The following is a 7,449-nucleotide window of genomic DNA, read 5'->3' on the forward strand; positions in this document are numbered from 1 at the left end:
TTTGCTCTGATCTTAGTTATTTCTTGCCTTCTGCTAGCTTTTGAATGTGTTTGCTCTTGCTTCTCTAGTTCTTTTAGTTGAGATGTTAGGGTGTAGATTTTAGATCTTTTGTGCTTTCTCTCATGGGCATTTAGTGCTATAAATTTCCCTCTACACATTGCTTTAAATGTGTCCCAGAGATTTTGGTATGTTGTGTGTTTGTTCTCATTGGTTTCAAAGAACATCTTTATTTCTGCCTTTATTTCGTTATTTACTGATTAGTCCTTCAGGAGCATGTTGTTCAATTTCCATATAGTTGTGCAGTTTTGAGTGAGTTTCTTAATCCTGACTTCTAATTTGATTGCACTGTGGTCTGAGAGACAGTTTGTTGTGATTCCTGTTCTTTTACGTTTGCTGAGGAGTGCTTTACTTTCAACTATGTGGTCAATTTTGGAATAAGTGCGATGTGGTACTCAGAGGAATGTGTATTCTGTTGATTTAGGGTGGAGAGTTCTGTAGATGTCTATTAGGTCCACTTGGTGCAGAGCTGAGTTCAAGTCCTGGATATCCTTGTTAACCTTCTGTCTTGTTGATCTGTCTAATATTGACAGTGGGGTGTTAAAGTCTCCCATTATTACTGTGTGGGAGTCTAAGTCTCTTTGTATGTCTCTAAGGACTTGCTTTATGAATCTGGTTCCTCCTGTATTGGGTGCATATATATTTGGGATAGTTAGTTCTTCTTGTTGCATCTTTTTGACATTATGTAATGCTCTTCTTTGCCTCTTTTAATCTTTGTTGGTTTAAAGTCTGTTTTATCAGAGACCATGGTTACAACCCCTGCTTTTTTCTTTTGCTTTCCATTTGCTTGGTAAATATTCCTCCATCCCTTTATTTTGAGCCTATGTGTGTCTTTGCCTGTGAGATGGGTCTCCTGCATGCAGCACACTGATGGGTCTTGACTCTTTATCCATTTTGCCAGTTGTATCTTTTAACTGGGGCATTTAGCCTGTTTACATTTGAGGTTAAGATTATTATGTGTGAATTTGATCCTGCCATTATGATGTTAGCTGGTTATTTTGCCCATTAGTTGATGCAGTTTCTTCATAGTGTTGATTGTCTTTACAATTTGGCATGTTTTTGCAGTGGGTGGTACCAGTTGTTCCTTTCCATGTTTAGTGCTTCCTTCAGGAGCTCTTATAGGGCAGGCCTGGTGGTGACAGAATCTCTCAGCATTTGTTTGTCTGTAAAGGATTTTATTTGTCCTTTACCTATGAAGCCTAGTTTGGCTGGATATGAAATTCTGGGTTGAAAATTCATTTACGAATGTGGAATATTGACCCCCGCTTTCTTCTGGCTTGTAGGGTTTCTGTAGAGAGATCCGCTGTTTTTCTGATGGGCTTCCCTTTGTGGGTAACCTGACCTTTCTCTCTGGCTGCTCTTAACATTTTTTCCTTCATTTCAACCTTGTAAGTCTGTTGGTTATGTGTCTTGGGGTTGCTGTTCTCACGGAGTATCTTTGTGATGGTCCTTATATTTCCTGAATTTGAATGTTGGCCTGCCTTGCTAGGTTGTGGAAGTTCTCCTGGATAATACCCTGAAGAGTGTTTCTAACTTGGTTCCATTCTCCCCATCACTTTCAGGCACACCAATCAGACGTCGATTTGGTCTTTTCACATAGTAGCATATTTCTTGGAGGCTTTGTTCATTTCTTTTCACTCTTTTTCCTCTAATTTTGTCTTTTTGCTTTATTTCATTGAGTTAATCTTCAATCTCTGATGTCCTTTCTTCTGCTTGATTGATTCGAGTATTGATACTTGTGTATGCTTCGCAAAGTTCTTGTGCTGTGTTTTAAATCTCCATCAGGTCATGTATGTTCTTCTATAAACTGGTTATTCTAGTTAGCAATTAGTCTAACCTTTTTCAAGGTTTCTTAGCTTAGCAATTAGTCTAACCTTTTTCAAGGTTTCTTAGCTTCCTTGCATTGGATTAGAACGTGCTTCTTTAGCTTGGAGGAGTTTGTTATTACCTCCTGAAGCCTACTTCTGTCAATTCATCAAACTCCTTCTTTGTCCAGTTTTGTTCCCTTGCTGGCAAGGAGTTCTGATCCTTTGGAGGAGAAGAGGCATTCTGGTTTTTGGCTTTTCAGCCTTTTCACGCTGTTTTCTCCCCATCTTTGTGGAGTTCTCTACCTTGGGTCTTTGAAGTCAGTGACCTTCAGATGGTGTCTCTGAGTGGACGTCCTTTTTATTGATGTTGATACTGTTCCTTTTTTGTTAGTTTTCCTTCTAAGAGTGAGGCCCCTGTGCTGAAGGTCTGTTGAAGTTTACTGGAGGTCCACTCCAGACCCTGTTTTCCTGGATATCATTGGCAGAGGCTGCAGAACTGCAAAGATTACTGGCTGTTTTTTCCTCTGGAAGCTTTGTCCCAGAGGGGCACCTGCCAGATGCCAGCCAGAGCTCTCCTGTATGAGGTGTCTGTCAGCCCCTACTGGGAGGTGTCTTCCAGTCAGTATACATGGGGAGTCAGGGACCCACTTCAGGAGGCAGGCTGTCCCTTCTCAGAGCTTGAATGCTGTGCTGGGAGATTTGCTGCTCTCTTCAGAGCTGCCAGGTAGGTATGTTTAAGTCCACCGAAGCTGCACCCACCACCACACCTTCCCCCAGGTGCTCTGTCCCAGGGAAGTGGTGGTTTTATCTATAAGTTCCTGACTGGGGCTGCTGCCTTTTTTTAAGAGATGCCCTGCCCAGAGAGGAGGGAATCTAGAGAGGCAGTTTTGTTTCAGTGGCCTTGCTGAGCTGCGGTGGGCTTCACCTAGTTTGAACTTCCTGGAGCTTTGTTTTCACCGTGAGGGTAAAACTGCCTACTCAAGCCTCAGCAATGGCAGACACCCTTCCCCCCACCAATCTTGAGTGTCCCAGGTCACGCTTAGACTGCTGTGCTGGCATGAGAATTTCAAGCCAGTGGATCTTAGGTTGCTGTGCTCCATGGGGGTGGGACCTGCCAAGCCAGACCACTTGGCTCCCTGGCTTCAGTCCCCTTTCCAAGGGGTGTGAGCAGTTCTGTCTTGCTGGCATTCCAGGTGCCACTGGAGTATGAAAAAAACTGCTGTGGCTAGCTCAGTGTCTGCCCAAATGGCTGCCCAATTTTGTGCTGGAAACCCAGGGCCCTGGTGGTGTAGGCACTGGAAGCAATCTCCTGGTCTGTGGGTCGTGAAGGCCGTGGGAAAAGTGCAGTGTCTAGGCCAGAGTGCACGGTACAGTCCCTAATGGCTTCTCTTGGCTAGGAGAGGGAGTTCTCCCACTCCTTGCACTTACCAGGTGAAGTGACGCCCTACCCTTCTTCAGCTCATGGTCCTTGGGCTGTACCCATTGCCCAACCAGTCCCAGTGAGATCAACCAGGTACTTCATTTGGAAATGCAGAAATCACCCAGCTTCTGCACTGATTTCGCTGGGAGTTGCAGACTGGAGCTGTTCCAATTTGGACATGTTGCCAGCAAATCAGACTGATCTTTTTCAACTGTCAATTCCTTAGCTGAAAAATAGGAATTGCAGAAATACGTGTCTGGATTTCCGTGGAGGCGTATGGTGAGAAAACAAACTTGATCAAGGTACTACTGAAATGCTTTTTTTTTTTTTTTTTTTTTTTTTTTTGAGACGGAGTCTCGCTCTGTCGCCCAGGCTGGAGTGCAGTGGCTGGATCTCAGCTCACTGCAAGCTCCGCCTCCCGGGTTCACGCCATTCTCCTGCCTCAGCCTCCCGAGTAGCTGGGACTACAGGCGCCCGCCACCTCGCCCGGCTAGTTTTTTTTTGTATTTTTAGTAGAGACGGGGTTTCACCGTGTTAGCCAGGATGGTCTCGATCTCCTGACCTCGTGATCCACCCATCTCGGCCTCCCAAAGTGCTGGGATTACAGGCTTGAGCCACCGCACCCGGCCCTGAAATGCTTTTAAAACAGTAAAATGGAATGTAATATAAAAGATGAATATTAACTTTGATTATCCTTCTAAGATCTTACCTTAAATGCTAAGTTTAATATGTTTGAAATAAAGTATTATGTTTCATGCATGATTATATATTTGTTAGTGGTAGGGATATGTAAATATATATGTTACGTATATATAGTTATACATATATACATATATATACACATAACATGTATGTTACATGTTTCAATCTATCTCTTCCTTGTGCTTGGCAAAGTTACACATAGTAGAAACCTATAAATGCTGCTGAATAAATTATTAGATTTATCCTTTTTTAGCTCTATAAGGCTTTTCCTGTTTTGATTAATAATATCGCTTCCCTCAAAACTCTGTTTTGGAGAATGTTAAAAAGCTCTTCTGTGTCTCAGCAACCATTAAGAGTTCATTGGCTGTTTCCTGATCAATAGGGTACAGGTAAAATGTGACCCATTGAGTGGCTGCTTGATTCTCACTACTTATGTAAGTCACTGGCTGATTGTTTCTCCCATTGACATTTAGGTGTGCCACAAACATGATATCTGAAAGATGTTTAAATACCTAAGAACTATATGTGATTTTCACACTTTATAATCATTAAAAAATTTAAAAGGTAAAATATTTAGAAGTTTTGATTCTTGCTACATAAAAGCCGATGCTAGACAGAAGACACATGCACATGTGCACGCCCACACACGATAATGATAAGCAATGTGCTGTCGTATTTAAATGAGTCATCACAGAAGATTGTGATTAGGTTAGGCTGATTAGATTAACAGATGTGATTAGATTCGGCTGATTAGAATCTGGAAAGGATTCATCAAAGAAATCACCCGAGGCAATGTTAACTTTGAATGAGAGACTGAGGGACACAGAAAATCCAGGGAATGATGGGCCAGGGACCGAGAAGAATAGGGCAGATACAGAGGTTGACTGGATCCACATGAATGGGCATGGAAGGTGTGTCAAACAGTAGGTGTAATTAACAGAGGCAACTGTTTGAATCTGAGTTCTGGATGACAGTTTTGAATCTGATAAAATAGCAGAGTAGGGGTATGAGTATCAGTGAAGGCATGATAAAAATGTTTACATTCTGAGGTATTGGGGGTTGGAACTTCACCATGTGAATTTTGGAAAGCACAATTCAGCCCATAACAAACTTTACAAAAATAGAATAATTCAGTCTGTATGTCCTTGTGTCTGACTTTTTACATCAGCATTTTGTCTTTAGAATTCTTCTAAGTTGTTTAATGTATCTCAAATTTATTAATTTTCATTCCTATACAGTATTTCATTGTATGAGCATATAAAAATTTCTTTATATTACTGTTGATAAACATGTAGGTTATTTCTAGTTTTTGACTGTTGGGAACAATGATGCTATAAAAATAATTACACATTTACCCTGGTACACATGCACATACATACATATATGCACTTTGAATTTTAATACAATCAAATTTGCCCTTCTTTCCCTTTATGGTTAATGCTTTTTGCAGCTTATGTAAAAAAATTCTTCCCTTTCTTAAAATAATTCAGATTTTCTTCTATGTTATTAAAAACTTTATAATTTGGCCTTTTATATTTGGCCTCTAATACATCTGAAGGTGATTTTTGTGTATGGTAGCATGTAGTAGTCCATTTCATTTTTTTTTTTTGAGATGGAGTCTCACTCTGTCACCCAGGCTGGAGTGCAGTGGCACAATCTCAGCTCACTGCAATCTCCACCTCCTGGGTTCAAGCAGTTCTCCTGCCTCAGCCTCTTGAGTACCTGGGGTTACAGAGGCCTGCCACCACGCCTGGCTAATTTTTGTATTTGTAGTAGAGACAGGGTTTCACCATATAAGCCAGGATGGTGTCAAACTTCTGACCTTGTGATCTGCCCACCTCGACCCCCAAAGTGCTCAGATTACAGGTATGAGCTGCCACACCCAGCCCATTTCCTTTTTTCATAATGATACATATTTAATAATTTTACCTGCACTATTCATTGAAAACACTATGCTGACATTTTCATACATCAAGAATCCACATATTCTGTTCTGTCACTGTGGCTATCACCTATTAGTTTTATAACAAGTCTTGATTTCTGGTAGAGTAAAACTTTATTTCTTCTTTTCCTCTTCCTTTTTCTCCTCCTCCTCCTATTACTTGTCTTTGCATTTTCAAATACATTTTGGAGTCAGCTTGTCAAATTGTATTACAAAAAGGAAAAAAGTTAGACATGGTGGCTCATGCCTGTACTTCCAGCAATTTGGAATGTCAAGGTGGGAGGATGGCTTGAGAGCAGGAGTTTGAGACCAGTCTGGGCAACATAGTGAGACCCCTGTCTCTACAGAAAAGTTAAAAAATTAGCCAGGCATGATTGTGTGTTCCTGTAATCCCAGCTACTTGGGAGGCTGAAGTGGGAGGATCGCTTCAGTCCAGGAGGTCAAGGCTGCAATGAGCTGTGATCGCACTACTGCACTCCAGCCTGGGTGAAAGAGTGAGACCCTGTCTCAAAACCCAAACGAAAACAAAAGAAAAAGAAAAAGAAAAAAAGCCTATTAGGGTTTTGATTGAAGTTGCACCAAATCTACTGGTAAGTTTGGAGAGAATTAACAATTTATAATAAGAATTGAGAATGTATATTATTGAGTCTTCCAATCAATGGACTTGGTATATCCCTTCATTCATTTTCTCAAATGCCTCTCAATAAAGTGTTATAGTTTTTTGGAGAATTTTTGCATGTAATGTCTTAGATTAATAGTTACATAATTTTTTGACATTATAAATGACAGTTTAAAAATTTCATTCTTGGCCAGGCTCATGCCTGTAATCTCATTTTGAGAAGCTGAGATAGGCAGATTGCTTAAGTCCAAGAGTTAGAGACCAGCCTGGGCAAAACCTCATCTCTACAAAAATTAACTGGGTGCTGTAGGATGCACCTGCAGTCCCAGCTACTCAGGAGGCTGAGGGAGAAACATGGATTGATCCCAGGAAGTCAAGGCTGCAGTGAGCCATGATGGTGCCACTGTACTCAATCCTGGGCAACAGAGCAGACCCTGTCTCAAAAACAAAACAAAACAGGCCGGGTGTGGTGGCTCATGCCTGTGATCCCAGCACTTTGGGAGGCCGAGGCAGGTTGATCACTGTCACGCGCGTCCGTATGAAGAGACCACCAAACAGGCTTTATGTGAGCAATAAAGCTTTTTAATCACCTGGGTGCAGGTTGGCTGAGTCCAAAAAGAGAGTCAGCCAAGGGAGATAAGGGTGGGGCTGTTTTACAGGATTTGGGTAGGTAAAGGAAAATTAGAGTCAAAGGAGTGTTGTTCTCTGGCGGGCAGGAGTGGGTGGTCACAAGGTGCTCAGTGGGGGAGCTTTTTGAGCCAGGATGAGCCAGGAAAAGGAATTTCACAAGATAATATCATCACTTAAGGCAAGGACTGGCCATTTTCACTTCTTTGTGGTGGAATATCATTGGTTAAGGCAAGGCAGGGCATTTGCACTTCTTTTGTGATTTTCAGTCACA

This window comes from Theropithecus gelada, chromosome 9 (genome assembly GCF_003255815.1).
Source record: "Theropithecus gelada isolate Dixy chromosome 9, Tgel_1.0, whole genome shotgun sequence".
NCBI lineage: Eukaryota > Metazoa > Chordata > Mammalia > Primates > Cercopithecidae > Theropithecus > Theropithecus gelada.